Raw genomic sequence first — 22,403 nt, forward strand, 5'->3', positions numbered from 1 at the left:
TCAAATCTCCGCGGTGATCCTGTTGGAGAGTTCAAAGTGAGCTGGCCTAAACTTTCTATGTGATAGCGTGCCACTTTGCCGATTGTAGCATTTATAATATTAAGTCGATATCTGCCCCCGTTTGAGTTTCTAACTACAGATGTGTTTTTGCTTAGCTCTATCTTATTTCGGATACTTGCGTGGCTTGCGTTAGTAATGTTTGGCATTTTCAGCCAGTGAATATATCGTATTATTGTGTTTGCTCGAGGTATCTCATTTTGTCACTTAGTTGTACCCTTGAAAAGATGACACTACCTACAGAAGCGGTGCGGTTACTCGTTCAAAATAACTGGCTTGTTAAACCTTTCTGAGGTCGGCGTGGCGGCGCCATTTTGTCATCGCTCCAACTTCCAAATGCCGGCCGCTGTCGAGCAGTGATGAGACTTCTGAACATTTCAAGCATTCTGCATTGTTTTGATTTCAAATAAGATATTTCATAGAGATGCATCAGAGCCAGTATATAGCGACACAACAGAAAGTCTGTTTGACAGTTTTGGGGCAGGGGAACACTTCGTGAGCCTGGCATATGAGAATTAGAACTTCAGTTTTCCATCCATCCATCCATTGTCTCCCGCTTATCCGAGGTCGGGTCGCGGGGGCAGCAGCTTGAGCAGAGATGCCCAGACTTCCCTCTCCCCGGCCACTTCTTCTAGCTCTTCCGGGAGAATCCCAAGGCATTCCCAGGCCAGTCGAGAGACATAGTCCCTCCAACGTGTCCTGGGTCTTCCCTGGGGCCTCCTCCCGGTTAGACGTGCCCGGAACACCTCACCAGGGAGGCGTCCAGGAGGCATCCTGATCAGATGCCCGAGCCACCTCATCTGACTCCTCTCGATGCGGAGGAGCAGCGGCTCTACTCTGAGCCCCTCCCGGATGACTGAGCTTCTCACCCTATCTTTAAGGGAAAGCCCAGACACCCTGCGGAGGAAACTCATTTCAGCCGCTTGTATTCGCGATCTCGTTCTTTCGGTCACTACCCATAGTTCATGACCATAGGTGAGGGTAGGAACATAGATCGACTGGTAAATTGAGAGCTTCGCCTTGCGGCTCAGCTCCTTTTTCACCACGACAGACCGATGCAGCGCCCGCATTACTGCGGACGATGCACCGATCCGCCTGTCGAGCTCACGCTCCATTCTTCCCTCACTCGTGAACAAGACCCCGAGATACTTGAACTCCTCCACTTGAAGCAGGATCTCGCTACCAACCCTGAGAGGGCACTCCACCCTTTTCCGTTCAGTTTTATGATTTGAAAAGGCTGCCGTCATGTATCGCTAATACAGCGGGTCAAATACGGTACATTGCCTACGATGACTTGTACTGTTTTATAAATAACATTTTATGGTCAGCATTCTGAACGATTTCGCATATCTCTATACAGCATCACTATGCTTTTTAAAGTAGAGTACAGATGACACAAAAATACTCTTAATTAAAGCGTAATGGAGCCTCTTTGTCAGATTTACTCACAGAAGGTAAAGTATTCCTTTGTGATTCAGTCGATTTAAAATACTGCTGAGCACACTGGTAGTTTTTTAAACTGGAAGGACTGATTTTCATGTTAACAGAAATTCAACATCAGCAGTAACACCGAAGTGCACATTATGGACGACACCGGGGCCGAAGTCGATGAAGATAATCGTCAGTGAAGTGTTAGATGAGACGTCGGACATGAAATGGAAAGTTAGTGATGGTGCTGCACCTTCAGGTAAAATTAAAACAAGTCCTGTCCCTGCATTAGTAAAGTCTTTTTGACACTGCTTTGTCAAACGGTGTTTTAATCTCTGAAAGTGTTCTGCGTTACTTAGTACTGCTGTTGCAAGATGAAATCCGTGCACTCTTCACAACTGTAATTCCAACACATTATTATTTTTTTAAAATAATTTCAGACATGAAAAGGAGATTTTAATTTAATATTAATCAGTAAAACTGAGAGATTACATGATTTAATATCAACAAGTTTTTGATATTCTAACTGCAGATAATAATCCATTGTGGTTTATCCCTCACTTATTACTGTGGTGGTACACCAAAGTTCTGTAGTTTGACATGACTAGAACTGGGAAAATGTAAGACAGTAGAGATGTTTAAATTACATAGGCATTCAGAATAAAAGTGATTAGAACAATTTGGTTTGTTTAAAATAAATTAAGTTTGTATGGAAATTAAATATTATTCATTAAAGATGTTAACAAAAAAGTAGTAAAGAGAATATAGATAGATAGATAGATAGATAGATAGATAGATAGATAGATAGATAGATAGATAGATAGATAGATAGATAGATAGATAGATACTTTATTAATCCCAATGGGAAATTCACATTCTCCAGCAGCACCTTACTGATACAAAAAAAAATATTAAATTAAAGATTGATAATAATGCAGGTAAAAACAGACAATAACTTTGTATAATGTTAAATGTTAACGTTTACCCCCCAAGGTGGAATTGAAGAGTCGCATAGTTTGGGGGAGGAACGATCTCCTCAGTCTGTCAGTGGAGCAGGACTTTGACTGCTGTCTGTCGCTGAAGCTGCTCTTCTGTCTGGAGATGATCCTGTTTAGTGGATGCAGTGGATTCTCCATAATTGATAGGAGCCTGCTGAGTGCCCGTCACTCTGCCACAGATGTTAAACTGTCCAGCTCCATGCCAACAATAGAGCCTGCCTTCCTCACCAGTTTGTCCAGGCGTGAGGCGTCTTTCTTCTTAATGCTGCCTCCCCAGCACGCCACAACTGTCTGATAGAACATCTGCAGCATCTTATTGCAGATGTTGAAGGACGCCACCCTTCTGAGAAAGTATAGTCGGCTCTGTCCTTTCTTGCACAGAGCATCAGTATTGGCAGTCCAGTCTAATTTATCATCCAGCTGCACTCCCAGATATTTATAGGTCTGCACCATCTGCACACAGTCACCTTTGATGATCACGGGTCCATGAGGGACATATGCGTAGGCAGACAGATTTCTTAAGTTTAATCTACTGCTACAGTTTGTAAATCGACATCCCTAAATGAGGCAAACAAACCCTGTGTCCCCTGGTCTATACATAACGACCGCCAAGCACAAACCCGATTCGTTTTTACTATTTTGATATTTATGTAGCACCAGTCCGGCATTTAAAACAAATGCTCCTGCCCTTATAGAGTCATAACTTTTATTACAAACAAGTAACTAGATACAATAGAACTCGTCAAGGCTTAAATGAATACAAATGAACTTCATAAAATGCATGTAGTGAAAAGTTAAGCAAAATTACACCTTTTATTGGCTAACTAAAATGATTACAATATGCAAGCTTTCGAGGCAACACATCTTGCCTGAAGAAGGGGCCTGAGTTGCCTCGAAAGCTTGCATATTGTAATCTTTTTATTTAGCCAATAAAAGGTGTCATTTTGCTTGACTTTTCACTACATTCATAATGGATAACATACAACACCCTAGTACTATAAAATATATGAAAACCCCACAACCCAAAAAAACACTGGTGAAATAATGAATAAAAGAAAATCTATAAAGAAACAGTGCGACAATAACACAAAACAAGTCAATCTAACAATATATTGTGAAAAGAGTAAAGAAAAAACGTGACACGCCCTCTTGTATCATAAAACCAAACAGTTAAGGCACGGATTTCACTTCCTTACTGCGAACTCCCAGTTCAACGTTACTCTCCTCCCACACCTGCCTTGAGACTGCTACTGGGCCAGTTTATACAGGTGACTAATCTCTTAAAGACACACTCACACTATTTAGGCCATCCATCTTTATTAATCCTACATTTAGATAGAAACCTCCCTAGTAGTAGTACATACAGAAAGCAACTGTCAAAGGAGGTGTTAGATTGATTGATGACTTTAAACCCCACCCCCAAATATGAAAATATGAAAATATAAAAATATGAAAATATAAAAATATAACAAATATAATTTATGAAAATATAAAAATATGAAAATTTATGAAACTATAAAAATATGAACTATACCCCGCCCCTGGGGGGTTGGACCACCGTCATAATTGATCATCTCTAAACCACACCTTTTAGGGTGGGTCTTTCATAAATCAGACACCTATCACGCCCCATTAACAATACTCACGCCCCCGAGGTACGCCTTTATCTCTCAATCCGCCTATAGGGTTAGGGGTGAGGCGTGTCTCTCACCCCCGACTGTGGGAGGAGACGAAAGAGTTCTTGTATAAAATTCTAGTCATTTAGTGAAAACGCCACGACACACAAAAGCAAACAGAATGGACGGTCTTGTGAACGCTCCTAAGAAAGCAAACAGGGTGTCCAGAAGAACGTTATGGGAGTTATGGGAACCACGCTTCAGCTCAGTCTGGTACGACTCTAACTGTGCTTTGTGCCGGGTAGAGGTGAAAAGAAATGCTGAGGGACAGCTCACGATCGCTGTTTCCAAGAAGGAGCCTATCCTTCCCGAATATAATGAGGCCGGTCACGAAGAGGAGGAAGATAAAGAAAATGTGATAAAGGAGCGAGTGAGTGAAATTAATTTTTCTATAAAAGACTGGACTTTTTTTAAAGCTCTTATGCCAAATATTGATGAAGCTATTTACCAAGGGAAACTGTCTGACCAGATGAAAAGAATTAAAAGAAAATTGGAGGAGGTGTTTAGCATGTTGAATAATTCATGCTCGGAGGAGGAGGAAGAAAACTGGGAGGCAACCACCCCTAAGTGAGTGGGGATAAATACAGAGATCTTTTCCCCCCAGTCTACATTAACCTAAAAACCTATCGAGATGTCTTCAAATACTTACCCTACCGAAGCTGGTGCTAGCTGGTCCGGTCGTCTCCCTGTTCTCTCGGCCTCTGAGGTGGCAGAAGTCCTCGACATTTTGATGCGCTCCAAAGAACCAAGCTCTGGAGGTATGGAACATACGTACGCCGCTGACTACCTGTTTTGGCCAGCTAACCTTCAAGCCAACACTGCTTACTCTACTCCCGACGAGATGATCGACACTAACCTACAGCCCCGCTACTCTGCTGCAGACCAGATGCCGACAGACAACAATGTGTTTTGGCCGGCTAACCTTCAAGCCAACACCGCCTACTCTACTCCCGACGAGATGATCGACACTAACCTACAGCCATGCTACTCTGCTGCAGACCAGATGCTGACAGACAACGATGTGTTTTGGTCGGGTGACAACCAGCACCCCGCCAGCTACGCTCCTGATCAGACCTGTTGGTCTATGGAACAGACGGCGCTCCGCGACGGCCTGTTTTGGCCCGACGACATCGTACCTAACTCCGGGTACTCTGCCCCTAACAACTCTCCTTCAGACCCCCCGTCTTGGCCAGATCTTCTGATGCCCTCAAACGACCAGATCTATTGGCCCGAACCTCAGTTACCCGCCCCTGATGATATGTATTGGCTGGACAGTCTCCTGGAGAACCGTACAGTACCTGACCATTTTGTCCCTGCTGAGGATGCTCGGAGGAGCCTAACGGGCGCTGAGCAGATAGCCGTGCAGGCCATGCGGCAAGAAGAGGCCATGGACAACCTGGTAGATGCTCTGTCCGCATGGAAGCCATCGTCCCGGTATGCTGATTATGAGAGTATGGACATTGAGCAAACTGACGGGCCCCTGGGTCAAACACTTCGAAAGACTCTGAAACTGGTCAAGAGTTTGATTGCGGCTCTGCTGGACATAATAGTCGATCGGGACCTAAAAAGCACCTGTCATGGCTGTTTCATAGATCACCCCAGCCAGACGCAGCATACGTGTCTGTTTGAGCCTGACTCTGTTTATCGGGTTGGCCGCTTTCAAGAGGTTCTGACTGTTTTCCGCAAACCTTGGCTCAGGAGCCTGGTCATAAAGACTCTGGGTTGCTTCAACATCTTTCCGCCTTTTCACAAGGTTCATTCATTTGTGCAAAATGCCGTCGATGAACTGGAAAAAGAACATTCTATTAGCGAAGCCATTGTACAAGCCTTTCACAACATGGACGATCCCTCTTACTCGAAAATACGTGAAATAGCCGATGCCTTTTCTAAAAGACATTTTTCTGAACCGAACACGACCGATGCACCTTTGGGGTTTTACGGGGAGTATGACTTAGAAAAATCAGACAAAGTGTCTGCACTCAATGTTCCTGTTCTATGAAATGTTTTAATCATGTTTTTTAATACTGCCGTTTTGAAATTTTAATAATGTTTTTAATCATGCTGTTTTGAAATTTTAATAATGTTTTTAATCATGCTGTTTTGAAATTTAAACAATGTTGTTTTGAAAATTAACAATAAAGACTCATTTGATTTTTAAACCATTGACATTTTTCTTTCACCGTCGGCGATGGAGAGTTACTTGAAAAAAGTTTATTATAACCCGGCAAATCCTGGTAGCTTTGGGGGAAAAGACTCTTTGAAAAGAGCTCTTGAGGTTTCGGGTCAGAAAAGTAATGACCAACAGGTGTCGGATTGGTTATCCGGTCAATATGCTTATACAATTCACAAACCCGCTAGAAGGCATTTTAGGAGAAATAAGGTTTATGTATCCGATATAGACTCGCAATGGCAGATGGATTTAGCGGATATGACAAATGTGTCCGAGCATAATCTGGGTTATAAATATTTGTTAACCTGTATCGACGTACTTTCTAAGTACGCGTGGGTACGACCCCTGAAGAGCAAAACGGGTAAGGAAGTGACAAGAGCCTTCCAAGACATTCTGAGTGCCGGTCGAACTCCAAAGAAGCTCCAGACCGATAAGGGCAAAGAGTTTTTCAACCGAGATTTTCAAAAACTGTTAAAGAAGATCGGAATAAAACATTTCACCACAGGAAACGAATTAAAGTATCTATCTATCTATCTATCTATCTATCTATCTATCTATCTATCTATCTATCTATCTATCTATCTATCTATCTATCTATCTATCTATCTATCTATCTATCTATCTATCTATCTATCTATCTATCTATCTATCTATCTATCTATCTATCTATCTATCTAAAGGCCTCTGTGGTGGAGAGATTTAACCGCACACTAAAATCTAAAATGTGGAAATATTTCAGCGCTTATAACACGAGAGCCTACATCGATAAATTGCCGGATCTAGTATACTCTTACAACAAAAGTTATCATCGAAGCATAAAAATGGCTCCTTCCGATGTTAACGCGTTAAATTCCTGGAAAGTTTTCAAAAACTTATACGGCGTAGCCAGCCCCCCGGGTCCGCCGCTGTTTAAGTTCAAAGTAGGAGACACAGTTAGGGTGTCTAAAACCAGACATCCTTTTGAGAAAGGTTATGAGCAAACATTTTCAGATGAAATCTTTACCGTATCTGAACTTGTACCTAGGGAACCGGCGGTGTACAAACTGAAAGACTACGATGGTGAAGAGATTGTAGGATCCTTTTACGACCCTGAATTACAGAAAATTAAAGTCGGATCCACAGACGTTTACAGGATTGAAAAAATACTGGCTAGGAAAGTTAAGAATAAAAAACGACTCATTTTAGTCAAATGGCTCGGCTGGCCAGAAAAATTTAACAGCTGGATACCGGAGAGCCAAGCCCAAGATGTTCAATAAAATCCAGAACGCTCCTAATCGACTCTTCATTCTCTAGCGGTATACGATGGAGCGCAAAAGTTTTTTTGTGACTCTACCGAGCAACGCTTCCTCAGACATTTTCCCTAACAACACAATTTCCAATTTCACGACAAAGCTTGCTAAACCCATAGAATTAGAAGGTTCTTGGGAAGTCGGTCTAGCCGAAATTCAGTACCCACATACGTGGAATACCATAGACAAACCGGATAACGAATTCTAAGTTTCAGCTCCAGGGGTAAAAAAACATTACTACATTCCATGCGGATATTACGAAGGTATTCACGACCTACTGTCTTTTATGAATTCGACAACCTTAAGCCTGCCCACTTTGACAGATGTTGCAGCTGGATTTGTCCCTTCCGAGAGCTCTGCGAAATTCAGTTATAATGCTGTGGAAAGAAGAGTCTATGTTGTACCGGGTGAAAAGGATGAAACTATACACTTGAAAGGACAGCTGGGTCGAATATTAGGAGCGCATCCTGATCAGACTCGGGGTTTAACTTATAAGGCACCTTTCCCCGCCGACATCAGGGCCGGCTTTTACACTTTGTACGTGTACGGGGATATGGTATCTCATCAGAGAGTCGGAGACAGCTACGTACCCCTTTTGAGGTGTGTTCATATAGAGGATCAGGCGAATAAAATTACAACCATCACATATGACAAACCGCATTATGCCCTAGTCAGCAAGAATCATTTTGACACAGTGACTATTGAAATAAAGACGGACCAGAACAAAAACGTGCCATTTCAGTTTGGTAAGGTGATAGTGAAGTTGCATTTCAGACCCGTCAGGCACTGTATGCACGACTGAAACAATGAGGACTTACCAGGACCCGACACCTTACATCCAATATTATCAGACCCAAGCGGGTAACGGCTTACCGGGATTCTCTGGATCCCCTGTAATGTATGGTGGGGGGATTGGAGGTATATTTCGAGGATTGTTTAGAAGAGCTTTACCTCTCCTGAAAAAAGGCTTTGACATCGCAAAACCACATATCAAATCCGCGGCTAAAAATATTGTAAAAGATGTGATCACAGGGGCTATATCCAGTGCTGCGGGTGGAGTCCTAGAAAAGCAGGAGGGAGCGGGCTTGATGATCATGAGAAAGACAAAACGCAAGAGACCACCGGGGTCGCGTCAGGCCCCGCCAGCTAAAAAGGCCGGGCGCACTATTTTTACAGCATTATCTAAACGTCGTCAGAAGAGGAACAAGACTAAAGCAAGCAAAAAGAAGAAGAGAGACATTTTTTAAGAGAAGATGGCTTTCGTACACAGAATGTCCGAAGAGTGTGTCAAATCTGAACTGGATCTGTTTACGGTGCCTTTCACTCAAACGAGTGTAGATAAAAGTATATACGTTGAAGTCCCACCACTCTCAGCCCTCTCTGAAGTAGCTCCGCTAGAATTTCTCATAGCCGGAAATGGGGAAGATTACCTGGACTTGAATAACACTCTTCTACACCTAAGGGGAAAGATAGTGAACGCTGACGGGACTAACATACCTGCCGGGGCAAAGGTCGGATTTGTCAACTACCCTATAGCCAGTTTGTTTTCTCAAGTTGATGTCACCCTGGGGGACCGCCTAATATCACAGAGTTCAAATTGTTATCCTTACCGAGCGGTCTTAGAAGGTCTGCTAAATTACAGCCAAGAGACTCTTCATTCTCAGTTTGCTACAGGACTTTTTTACAAAGATACACTTAACAAATTGGAAGAGACAGACCCCCGCCGGAGAAAACATCGGTTTTAATAACAGAAGCGCCTATACAGCCGGTAGCAGGACTGTCGAACTTCTGGGGCACATACATACAGATCTCTTTTTCCAGGAAAAACTACTATTGAACGGCCTAGACGTGAAGATTAAAATGGTTCGGAACAAAGATGAATTCTGCTTAATGTCCGGTGATGTCGAACGATACAGAGTAATCATAACATCAGCCTCCCTGTTTGTAAAAAAAGTAAAAGTTTCACCGGCCGTGAAATTAGGACACGCTCATGCCCTTACATCAGCCAATGCTAAATACCCTGTGGAAAGGGGTGAATATGAAAGTATTCAGTATGCCCGCGGGAATCCGAGTATGCAATCAAGAAAACCTGTTTCTGGGTCAACTACCAAAGTATGTGGTGATTGGCATGGTGGATAATGAGGCCTTTTTGGGGTCTTATACACGGAACCCGTTCAATTTCAAACACAACGATGTAGAGTTCCTGGCTCTGTACATGGACGGTGAACAGATTCCCGCCAAACCTTTTCAACCAGACTTTGTAAGCGGCAACAGTGCTAGAGAATATTATAACCTGGTATTGGCCACTGGTAAGCATTTGAAGGATCAAGCTCTGTCTATCAGCCGTTCAGAGTTCTCGCAAGGATATACTCTTTTTGCTTTTGATCTAACCCCCGATCAAGAATGCGGTGATCATTTTTCATTAGTTAAAACTGGAAACATAAAATTTGAATTACGCTTCCGTGTCCCTCTCCCTCGGACCGTAAATCTAATAGTATATGCGGTCTTTGACAACATCATCGAAATCAACCAGAGACGTAATGTTCTGTATGACTACTAATAAGCACCATGAATACAAAACAATTAACACAACTACTGTCCCAAGACCCCTACACCGAAAGATATTTCCGCGGTGTGCTGGCATGTGATCAACTACCGGAAAAAAATAACATCTTGCCGGCCATGTTTGTAGTGAATGCTCACCGTCAAACCCAACCCGGAGAACACTGGCTGGGGATTTACCTCACAGAAGACGGAAATGGGGAGTTTTTTGATTCCTATGGTAATCCTCCGGACTTTATCTACTTCCCGAATGACATTTACCGTTTCTTAAGCAAAAACTGTAAACAAATCATTTACAATAACCGACAGCTTCAAAGTTGGTTCTCGGACAAATGCGGTCAACACTGCCTCTTCTATCTGCATCAGAGAGGAAAAGGTCTCCCGTACACCTCTGTAATAAAAAAGTATTCGGAGGACGCGAACAGTAATGACTCTATGGTCTCTAAATTTGTTCGTTCCTGGCTTCCTTCGCCGGGACTCTGTTTTTATCAGTACCCTTGCGTGCAAAGATCAGAGACCTGTAAATATTTCAATAGACAGTTAAAGGATGACGACACTCTGTAATGAGATAAAATTGTATTTAATAAACAAATCATTTTACAAATTAATAAGCAATCCATTCCAGTCTTTTTTTTCTCGGTTTCAGTCGGTAGGGGGTAACTTCTGTATGATGAGCAGGGTGGGGGGCTGCGGGTGGCTTAAAACTTTCAAGGAGTTCTCTCGTTTCATCATTAGGTACGACAGAAAATGGAATGTTCAAACCGGCCATGGCGTTTACAAATTCCTTCCACCCCTGCGGTCTCCTATGTTCAGGTATTGTATGAGAAGCGGTCAGATTACGGACCAAATCCACCATGTTGGATCCGACCAAAGGTTTACCTTCTAACAACAGCTCTCCACGATTATTCCAAAACACGTGATGGGGATTAACGGACATTTTATGTAAAACAAATTCAACATTTTTCTTTGCTTTTACAGGCGCGCTTCTCAAAACCTCTTGCCAAACCTTGTCCTCAGACACCTTGACTGTTCCAGGGCCCCCCTCGCCATTTTCTTCTTCTTTTGGTAATACAAGCATCAGACTGCTAGTTTCTTTATCGGCCTTTTTAACTAGAGTCAGATATCTCTGCAAGATAGAAGTGTAAAGCTTCACCTTCTCGTCAGCCCCTATATCATAGCGTTGCAGGACGTTTCTCATTTCTTTGTCCAGTTCAGTTTCTGTGGCACTCAAGAGATCGTTCGGGTTAGCGCTCTTTTGCTGAAAAAGAGACATCTGTTGCTGCGGGACCAAATACATTTTTTGAGCGTATTCCATGTTTATGCTCTAGAAGCTAATAAACTGGATATGAATGGCACGGCGACGCTTAAAAGAGCTCCCAAAAAGCCTCCTTTCTGGTTCAGAATAGCTTTCTTCTTTTTTAAGGTTAGTTTTCTGTCACTTATTTTTCTGACAGATGTTTTATGCTTCTTGATTAGCTTAAACTGTTTGGGCGAAAGAGGTATATTACCTTTTAAAGTATTACAGGCTATTTCGGACAAAGCATTAATTAAATCGTCAGAAGAGGCATTTATAAGAATTTTACGGCGGCGACAAGAGCAACGGAGTAAGGCCTTGAGAGGCTGTAGGTTTCTGCTTATTCTGGCCGACATGCTGACAGAATATGTAACTTGGACTCAGAACAGCTTCTTTTATCTTTTCACGGTGTACACGACTGGCCAATCGGGTGGAAACAGACCTGTTCTTAAATGCAGTTCGTCTGGGGTCTGTGCCTTTAAATCCACTAAGAGATAGCCGTACGGTAGTTTTGTAGCATCTTCGAAAGCTTCCAAAAAGAACTTAACACACCTCGGATACATTTGGCGGGCCAAGGTAGTAATCTGCAATTTGTCCCTGGGGTTTTTAAAAAGAGTAATATAATTGGCATTAAGATTAATCGTTCGGCTTTTCTTTCCTTGAAAGAATAAATTTTGAACCAAGTAAATGATAGACAGATTCCGATGATGAGTATATTTTGTGAAAGCTTTTTCTATTTCCTGGCTTTCGCTAGCCGATTCCATCAGATCATCTATAATGACCAAATTTATTTTCTCAGGAGGGAGAAGTTCGTCGTCGCATAAAGACTTTGGGAGTCCCTCAATAAATTTTAATTGCTGAAATTTAGCCGATAGCTCGTCGTACATTTTCTGCCAGCAACTATAAAACCAAATTTTATTTTGAAAAGGATGAGACACGACGTGGTTCGAATGTTCCAATAATTTTTTCACATAATAGGATTTACCGGAACAAGAGGGCCCCGAGATAATATTAGCGAAGGGGTGTTGAAGGCGTGCGTCAAAATCTCTTTTAGTAGCCATAAGGTCTTGTGTTGTAATCTTTTAGGAGAACCCTCTTGTTATACACCACTCTGAATTTCTTCCTGAGTGGTCTGTTTTCTAAAGTGAAACGTTTTTTATTTCGATGGATCCGCTTACCGTGAACCAGTAACTCTTGAGGAGGGGCTTCATGAGACGTCACAAAATTCTGAACTAGATTGGTTAGTGACTCAAGGTTTATAATTTTACCGGTTTCATGATTGATGGTTATACCTTTTACCTTCATACATGTTTTGCCTTGTGCCGTTTTATAACCGTACGTCTTTGGACCGCCTGAAGCAAATTCAGTAATATAATCACCAGGATTTAACTCACTGGTGAGCTCTCCTAAATAGTCACCCAGAGGAGGATTGTACTGACCAGGCTGAGAAGTAAAAATGACCAAGTCGGTGTCGTGGTACAACACCCTTTCTCCCAGACTGTCCAGTAAATCGTACAACTCTAACCGGGCATAGGCCGTGGTGAAAGCAGCAATGACAACATTAACGCTACCAGGTAGGGTATACTTTTCATCGGTGTACTTCCATTGTATTTGAGCAATCTCATCGCCGATAAATTCAAAATAAGAAACATTATACTGTTTGGAGAAAATATATTGCAAGAATTCCTCACCGTCCTTGACTAAGCTAGTAGTGAGATGGAGAGGTTTTTGCACAAATTTACCCCAAAGAGAATTTAAAAACAACTTTGAAATTTGTCTCTTAGCCGGATTTACGGCGATGTTATTGCGGTCCAATTGCACACCTTCCTTCTGATAATAATCTAAAATATAACGGTCTCGGGGAGCCTCATCCGTACACCAGGCAGGGTAGCCCGAGGCCTCCTGCTTGCCTGTTAGATGAAGCTTGATATAGTCTGAGAATAACTCAGAAGTACGTTCGGGGTAATGCCAAATCTCGTATACTTTTGAAACTTTATACCCTTTGTCAATGGCCTTTGCTATTTCCACACTACACCAAGTACCAGTTAAAGCTCTCTCATCCTCTGTGTGACGACAGTCCACAGTCTGAGCTTCTGTCTCCGTGCAGGTGCGACAGAGGGTGAACATTAATTTCCCACAAAACCTGAGAGGCAGGACTGGAAAATTGAGACCACGTGGAGGCTGGACGGTGGCTTTAATTAATCCAAAATACTGCCTGAGATCGCCAAACTGCTGAAAAATGATAGTGGGTTGGCCAACCGGGTACATTTTTGTTTTATTCACAAACGGGTACAAGCTGGTGAAATCATAATAGTGAATCTGTTCGGGCCCCACTGCCTTGTGGTACAATTTTATGGCGGTGGTACGGCCGCCGAACAACGAGTCCCTCGGTTGTATACGCTGAGGGAAATCACAGTGTTTTAAGAAAGTTTGTAGCCTGAGGTCTTGTTTTTTCATCGTCTCCTATTCATGCTCCCAGAGCACGTGCACATCTAAATTAAATTTAGTCCTAAGTATTTCCAATTTTCTCATAAACTTTTGGTACATAACTGCACAAGTCATACCGGTTAAAGGATGGGTACTGTTAAAATCATAACATTCCGGACAGCCGTGATAAAAACAACCGGCAAATTCAAAGGCAGTCGGAATACCTTTAACTACGGCATAGCCGTCAAGATAAAAGGAACCCTTCTTTACTTCCCCAAGGTTTAGAGCGTGTCGGATGTTCAATTTTTCTGTTTCACAGAGATACAATAACCATTGAATAGATGCGTTCGAATTGTTTTTCTGACTACTACTGTAATGGTCAGAAGGAATTATGCCGACAGACTTTGGAGGCATACAGTTTTGCCTGTACATGGCCATACATAGAGATGCCAGGGTCATGCATTGAAACGGGTCAATATTGCCAATTTTGATGACCTCGTCTCTGAATTTAATGCACGCTGTTCTAAGAATTTCGACGTCATTTTTACAATAAAAAGCCATCTCCTCTTTAAAATTAAAAACACCATGCTTGACACTGTCGTACCAGGTAAAAAATTCTTCTTTTTCTTTGGTCATCATGCTCTGAACACCGTAGCATTCAGGTTCAGGGTAGGGGCCGATATAATTCTGATTTTCAGCCAGATTGAAGAAATGGGGGAAATAACCTTTTGCGGCTTCAAACCCCATGGCTTTAGGCATGGCACTCAATTTCATTGTTAAAAAATTCAAAGAATCTATAAAACGTAATTGATAACCATCATCTGTGAAACACATCAGCTTATTTCCTTGAGTAGTAACACTAGGGTTCACACCATTTTCAAGCAAATACTTCATTAAAAAGTACCCATCGTAACCTTTTGAATTGTGAGCTATGAAGGTATAGCCTTGATACTTGGGGCGACGGTATCGGGCAAAGAACTGCTGTACACAATCTTCACCCGCCCAGAACCAGAATTTACCCCGCAAGGACTTACAGTATATGTAATTAGGAATGTGCACACCCGTTTCTTGCCGACTTTCAAAATCATAAAATACATATTTCTCACAACGATCCTCAGACTTCAAGGTTTCTATAAAGCACTGATGGTTTTTTGCATCATTTTCAATTTTTGCATTACAAACCCTGCATTCCTTGGGCCGACATTTATGGGGTTTTGAGGCGGCATTCACTGTGTAAGTTTTGTAACACAGGGGACAGATTTTTGCCGTGTCACAGGCCGCTTCCATATCGTTGGTCTTATCGTTAAATTTAGGAATCGTATGCTGAATAAAACAAAATTGGGACCGGCAGTAACGGTTGCAATCACCACACTTGACAAGTTCTTCAGGGATCGGACGGCAATCTGGTGAGAAACAGACATTGCAGTGACCTTCACAACGATGACTAAGGATGGAGTGGTAGCTTGTGTAACAGTAGTCGCACAAGTATTTCACACCCAGAAACCCCTTTAAATTCAAAATACCGTAGTAATGGTTATCATGTAAAAACATAAAATATGTTTTGGGGTTTCTACCTCGGGAGCTTTCAAATTTTAAAAATTTCTCATTTCTTAGACACCTGTACCAGACAACAATTTTAATACCCAGTAAGTTTTCAAATTTATGAACGTCCGCAAAGGACACTTTTTCATCCTCAGATAATCCAGCCCTGCTCTGAAGGTTATACGCTTCACGCATGCATAACTGTGGGTTTTGCATGTACCGGTCCTCCATTAGGCTAAGCAGACAAAAGGCAAAACAGAGCTGATTCCCGTAATTATAAGAAATTATTAAATGCCTCATTTTCTTTCTAACTATTTCATGATTGAGTAGAGATGAGACCTTGCGAGAGCCACGAGCGCCCCCGCTAGGTGCCCGAACAATCTGGGTGACTAGCATCAGAGACTCATCCGCTAGCACACTAGCATGACTCTGAAGAAGATTCTCTATCTGATGAAGAAAATCGTCTACATTAATATTAGAGCCATTCATCTGTATAAAAACGCTGATAGGTAATGAATCAGCACGCAATTCTAGCTGTACAACATCTTGCGGATTTAAAGTACCTGAAAAACTATCCAGAATTCTTTGCAGCGTCTCATGAATACTGTTAAACACCTCCTCATAAGACTCTAGTTCATAGGCATCAGCGAAATTTAAGGGGTGTCTTATTTCAGTGTGATTAAAGGCAGGTCTATCGATCTGCTGAAAACCAGTAGACGAGGGTGAAGGTTTAGATACCACAGAACCACCGGACATAACTGGCGCGACTGAAGGGGTAACCACAAATGGCGGGGCAATAGAGGCTGAGGAAACAGAGGGCGAGATTGAAGCAGAAGGGCTAGAAACAGAGGACAAGACTGGAGCAGAGGATGCAGAAGGGATAGCTGAAGTAAAAGAGACAGAGGGTGCCGAGGGGGTAGAAACAGGGGGCAAGACTGGAGCAGAGGATGCCGAGGGGGTAGACACAGGGTGCAAGACTGTAGCAGAGGATGCAGAAGGGATAGCTGAAGTCAAAGAGACAGAGGGTGCAGAAGGGGTAGCTGAAATAAAAGAGACAGAGGGTGCCGAGGGGGTAGACACAGAGGGCAAGACTGGAGCAGGGGAGACTGAGGCAAACGGCTTGGCAACAGGGTGCAAGACTGTAGCAGAGGGGGCAGAAGGGATAGCTGAAATAAAAGAGACAGGGTGCAAGACTGGAGCAGAGGTGTTAGCAGCTGGTGCTGAAACAGAGGGGGCAGCATTTACAGAACCCAAAGTGTTTGTTAAACCATGACCCGTTTGAGCATTCACATTTTCGTTCAAAGACCACTGAACCCTTTCTAACAAGTTATTTAATGTTTGCATTTCATCGGGGGTGGCTACTGGACGTAGGGCTTCTAAAAGGCTGTCAAGCTGGTCAAAGTCGATGGGAGTGGTAACAGGTGAAGGAACTCTCATGGTCGCTATTATATTATTCATTTGGAACATGTTTTGATTTTGCCAATTAATATATTCCATTTCATTAAAATATCGGGGTGGTGGAGTAGGCATTTTTGGGGGCCGAATAGAATAACTAAGTTCATTCACCATGTCATGCAAAAACCCAGCATTTTGAGAACCGCTCCCAGCGTCCAAGTCCTCACTTGCACGCCTTTTGTCAGACATTATTTGGGGAACAAGTTTTCTAAAATTGCATACAATAAAATAACCTTTTCACGTATATCTAGAGACAGGGATTAAGAGTTTTGAAAAATCAACAGCACTCGTTCGATTTCAGCCTTCAGCTCAACAGCCTTAGCAGCGGGATCAAATCTTTCAGGTTCACCGATTATTTGGGTGAGCGGCGGATTCTGAAAAAAAAAAAAAACAAGCAAGACTAAGTTTTCTTTAAAAATAAACATTTGGTGCGCACTCGCACAAATAGTTCAACTTACCGGGCTGCGTGAATGAGATGTTCAATAGTAGGCTGACTGGAAACTTCGGAAAATTACCACTCTGAGGCAGGATTTTTATTCTCAAAAAGACAATCTGTGGCCGCTATTAAATCCTCCAATTGCGAACTAGTTGGATTTAAAGAATCAAAGTTCAGCCTCCGATTCTAAAAGACTAGGTTTGTACGTACTTAAAGACAATTACATTAAAAAGTAATCAGCCAGAACGTTCTTATAAGTTTGTGCATTTTCATTAAAAGTAATTAGCATGAAATGTACATACTTAAAGACATTAAAAGTATTAAATCGGCGGTCTTATAAGCTACATTTCAATTTAAAAGTACGGCCGAAAGAAGATCTGACTCACTTTTTGAACAGCCAACCGGCCAGAAACTACAGCCTTCTGAAACAAGAAAAAAATACCACATTTATAAACTCTGTGCATTACGACTAGGTACAGTTTTTTCATTTAAAAAACAGAAAACCACCAACTCAAAGCCAGAACTATCTGATTTATAAAAGAATATCATTTCAACAGTTTGAAGAGACGGTTGATAATCTACACTTAACCTCAATCACAAAAGTATTTTTGCCATGCCAGCCATTGCGGAAGAAAAAAGCGAAAAACGCCTACCTTTTAAAAAAGCTCGCAGAGAAACTTGGATTGCTGGAAGTTATTGTGTTAATAGACGCAAAGCGGGAGACTTTATGCAGGCATAGGGCGCTGTACCGCCTTGGAAGGGCGGAGCGAAACACTTCGGGCGTTTGGGAGAGAGCTCATAGGTTCAGAGTTGTTGATGTTCCGCCTCTAAGGGGCGGGGGAGACCCTGGTAGCGGGAATAAGCTTCATTCAAAGTCTGACCGCTATAAGCAAATAGGAAAAAGATTAACCTTTTATGTTTTACCGAGAGATCGTTGTGCTAAACGCCACGTGTATTTTAAAGTTGATAGACTGTAAATGTGAAACGAGGCTTAAAATCCAGTACTCGAAATATAAATAAATTTATTAAAGATCATTGTGAATATAAGAGAGAGAGACGTTAGTGGAAAATATTTCATTTAATAACTTTGTTCTTAGACCCTAGAAATGTGAAAACGTCTGACATTTAAAATGGAACACAGGGAAAGAAGCTTAGTGTTTAATGAGCTTTCAACCCTCTGAATAGCGGGGGCTTCTTTAATAATCGTATGATTTTTCGATTTCATTAAACATAAAAGAATTTAGCATTAAGGACCATTTGCTGTTTGGCGGGTTCTTTTCCCACGGATTAAAATTGACCGCCGTCTGATGCTTGGCAGGGGGCTTCCTTTTAAAATTGGTGACACTATGTCCCAGCAAAGTGCCGCATGGCGGGATGCGTCCTTTTTAACACCAGAGTATCTTTTTCCGCAATTTGGCAGCAAGGGCGGCTTGGCAGGGGGGCTTCCTTTTAAAATTGGTGACCCTATGTTAAAGACACTATGTCCCAGCAAAGTGCCGCATGGCGGGGTGCTTCCCTACCATTTGCTAGCATGGGCTGCTTGGTGGTGGGGGCTCCCTGGGTCTCGACTGTTTCAGCAGCTGAAAATTTTACACTAAAGGTCCCGTGGTTTTTAGAAAGAGTCTTACGATTAGGCTAAGTGTATATTTCATTTTTAGAAAGTCACGTCCGTGCGTGGGCATGCAAGCAAGATCCGTGTATATTTCTTAATATGAAGCCACGTTTTAGAAAGTGCTGGAAAGATAAGGGTTTATTTCTTAAAATTAGTGTTTGTAAAATGAAGCGGCGTGTCTTGAGCTTATAACTTAGAAAAGTTCGGCTAGATAATTGTATATCTTATATGGTTTTAGTTATGGCTAAGCAGGAAAGACGCGTGTCGTGAACTTAGAGCGGGGAGTCAATATCTTATATCGATTTTAGAAAATTTTATAACTTAGAGCAGGGAGTCAATATCTTATATCGATTTTAGAAAATTGTATATTTATTTTCTTACTATTAGTTTATAACTTAGAGCAGGGAGTCAATATCTTATATTGTTTTTAGAAAATTTTATTTTCTTACTATTAGTTTATAACTTAGAGCGGGGAGTCAATATCTTATATCGATTTTAGAAAATTTTATAACTTAGAGCAGGGAGTCAATATCTTATATCGATTTTAGAAAATTTTATAACTTAGAGCAGGGAGTCAATATCTTATATCGATTTTAGAAAATTGTATATTTATTTTCTTACTATTAGTTTATAACTTAGAGCAGGGAGTCAATATCTTATATTGTTTTTAGAAAATTTTATTTTCTTACTATTAGTTTATAACTTAGAGCGATGAGTCAATATCTTATAGCTTATAAATCATATTAACGTAATCCATATTTTTATAGCTTCATAAATTTTCATGTTTTTATATTTACATAAATTATATTTTTATATTTTCATATTTTCAAAAATCCTTTTTTTTTTATTTTCATATTTTTATATTTTCATATTTGGGGCGGGGCTTAAAGGTCATCAACCAAAAAGGGGGCGGGGCTTAAAGGTCATCAATCATTCGTTGATTATAGCTATCTGTATAACTACTCTCCCTCATTTGAAGGCAAGTGAACAACTTAACATTATACTGTCAGGAGTGGTGGCTTAGTGGTAGAAATGAAATTTTCAGGTTAGTTAGTAAAATGTTTTATTTCTCTGCTCTGTCTTCTACTGACATGATGCCCTTTTCTTTTTTAAGAATCCCCTGTGCAGTCATCGTCACGTACAGACACAGGATCCATCTCCTCTGACAGTGAGGGTGCACCTCAGACACCTAAAAGAGCACAAATTGAGAATGATTCGACTTCTGCAAAAGAGCTATTTGCAATTAAACATAATTTGAGTTGCACATTAACATATCTGTGGTAATGTAGTTTGGGAAGAAGTTGAATAAGCAGAATGTAAGAATGCAAAGACTAAGTAACCGTACATTAAGAAAAAAATAGAAAAGAAACATCTGTTTTCTGTTTGAGTTCTGCAGTTTCATTACATTTTGTGAATTTATTTCATAGCTTGTCAAAAACACCCTACAACAGAAGCCAGGTGGTGACAAGATATTACAAAAATACAGAGAAAGTGGCACAATTACAGACAAAACATGGTGACAACTGGTTAATAATTTAATTTCAGCTATGAGTGAAAAGCATGGGTATGTGTAAACAGTATTCAATTTTTCTTTTCTAAATCAATTACTCTTCTTCATTTGCTTTTAATAAGGAATTTAATACACTTTTCACAAATGCTGTCCTTATGTATTTTACTATATAAAGACTTTTCTATTAAGGAATTATGTACTCACATTCTGTTTAATTAAAAGTTAAAAAGTTGTATCTTTTAACATTTTCTTTCTTCAATCTGTGTCAGATTTTAAAATACTTTTGTGTGTTTTCTATCAAAGAGTATTCCTCCAAGGGATATAAGAGTGCAGTGTGCATTAGGTATCATAACACTGTTCCCTTCACTGAAAGACCCCAATTCAACAAAAGGCTGTGCAGGTCTGTCAGTGTATCTGTGTATCTGTCTACCTGTTTGGAGAGCGTCTGTATGTTTAACCACACCATTTGTATCATTGCAGTTTTAAAGAGTTGTCAGACAATTTGTACAGTAGGTGCCTCAATGTTATTTTTTCAACTTAGTGGGATGAAAAATGGACAAACATTATGGTCCAAAAAATTAGCTTAAATTCCCAGATAGTTACATGTTTGCCTAATGTTTGCGTTCACTTTTTAAACCTATTATGTTCTCCATTTACTGTAAGACAGCTTACTGTACTTCATATAACAATAAACCTGTAGAAGTTTGAAGGGAGTTATTTCACTAAATTAAGAAATCCAGAAAAGGTTTTCACAACGTATTGGCTTAAACTGTTTAGGGAGTGAGAAGGTTGAGTTGTTTTTAATTTTATGCCGTTTTCCTTTTGTGTTTTCAGGAGCACTTTTGCGAGGGAAAAAGTAGCATGGCACTTAAAATCAACTCCGCACAAAATATTCTGGAGGAGCAGTGACAACCACGGAAGAGCCAGAGACAGTTGAGAAAGTAAGTGGCCAGGCACTGAACGATCATTTAACTTGCCTGAGGATCAGCTAGAAGGTGACAACTGTAGAGAGGCTGTTCCCTTACTGAAACATGCAACAGTTCGGGCCCAGGTCATCTCAAAGATGAGATCAGCCTTCAAGTACAGGCCACAATTAATCCATGATGCAGAGAAGTCGACTATGGCACTTGAAGTGTGTCCGTGGTTTCTGGATGTGAAAGGCCTGGTAAGTTTATCATTCTAACACATACCCTTTGAGACATTTTACATTTTAATATTTGACCCCACTTTTTTGTACTTTACTGTATATATCTTTATGTTAAGGTTGTCACTATGTATATTTAATATTTCTTAGTGATGCATGATTGAACATAATCTTGTCATTGCCTTAAAACTGCAGTCCAAAATTATGTCTAGTACTTTTTTTTCCAATACTGTGAGGTTCTTCGAGACTTTGAATTGCTTTTTGGGTATGGAGACTTCATCCAAGCTTCTGGAGACATGGGTCACATTCTTCAAGACCAAACTCATCAGAAAGCCAAAAACATTACTCAGACTTATTGCTGAGCTCACTTATCCAGTCTGCCGAGAATATTCATGATCCGAGGTAAATATGGCAAAGCTATGTCTAAAATGTTACAGTTTATATTATTCACTTGCCTTGAGTTATTGTTGTCAGTATTGGTGTACTTCAAAAATTGTCTGAAAATGCATAAACTAATTTCATGAGGTGGATAGTTCAAATCCGGGCAGCCACTTAGTAAAATCTTTTTCTGAAGCTCAACGTGTATGTTTTTAAATGTGTGGTTTTTGTTTTTTCCCCTCTCCGCAATGTGTGATAGTGACATGGCATCAATCCTGCTGCTTCGATATCTGTTTCCACCTCCACCAAACAGAGGGCTGTAAAGAAAAGTGTCCATGAAGCTGTTGACCATGTTGTCAAATTTCACAAGAAGGTGTTCTCGAGAAGAACTTCAGAGTCTAAATGTACGTGCGGCTAACCCTGAA

At 41.1% G+C, this 22,403-nt stretch overlaps 1 long non-coding RNA gene across 1 annotated transcript; it reads left to right on the forward strand.

Moving 5' to 3' along the window:
• The first annotated feature begins 1,526 nt into the window (after positions 1-1,526).
• On the forward strand, positions 1,527-22,343 carry LOC114666108 (uncharacterized). Its single transcript, XR_007933618.1, has 3 exons — positions 1,527-1,744; positions 21,291-22,002; positions 22,238-22,343. It is a non-coding gene; the product is annotated as an uncharacterized LOC114666108 (long non-coding RNA).
• Positions 22,344-22,403: the final 60 nt, after the last annotated feature.

Source organism: Erpetoichthys calabaricus, chromosome 15 (assembly GCF_900747795.2).
Source record: "Erpetoichthys calabaricus chromosome 15, fErpCal1.3, whole genome shotgun sequence".
NCBI classification, from domain to species: domain Eukaryota; kingdom Metazoa; phylum Chordata; class Cladistia; order Polypteriformes; family Polypteridae; genus Erpetoichthys; species Erpetoichthys calabaricus.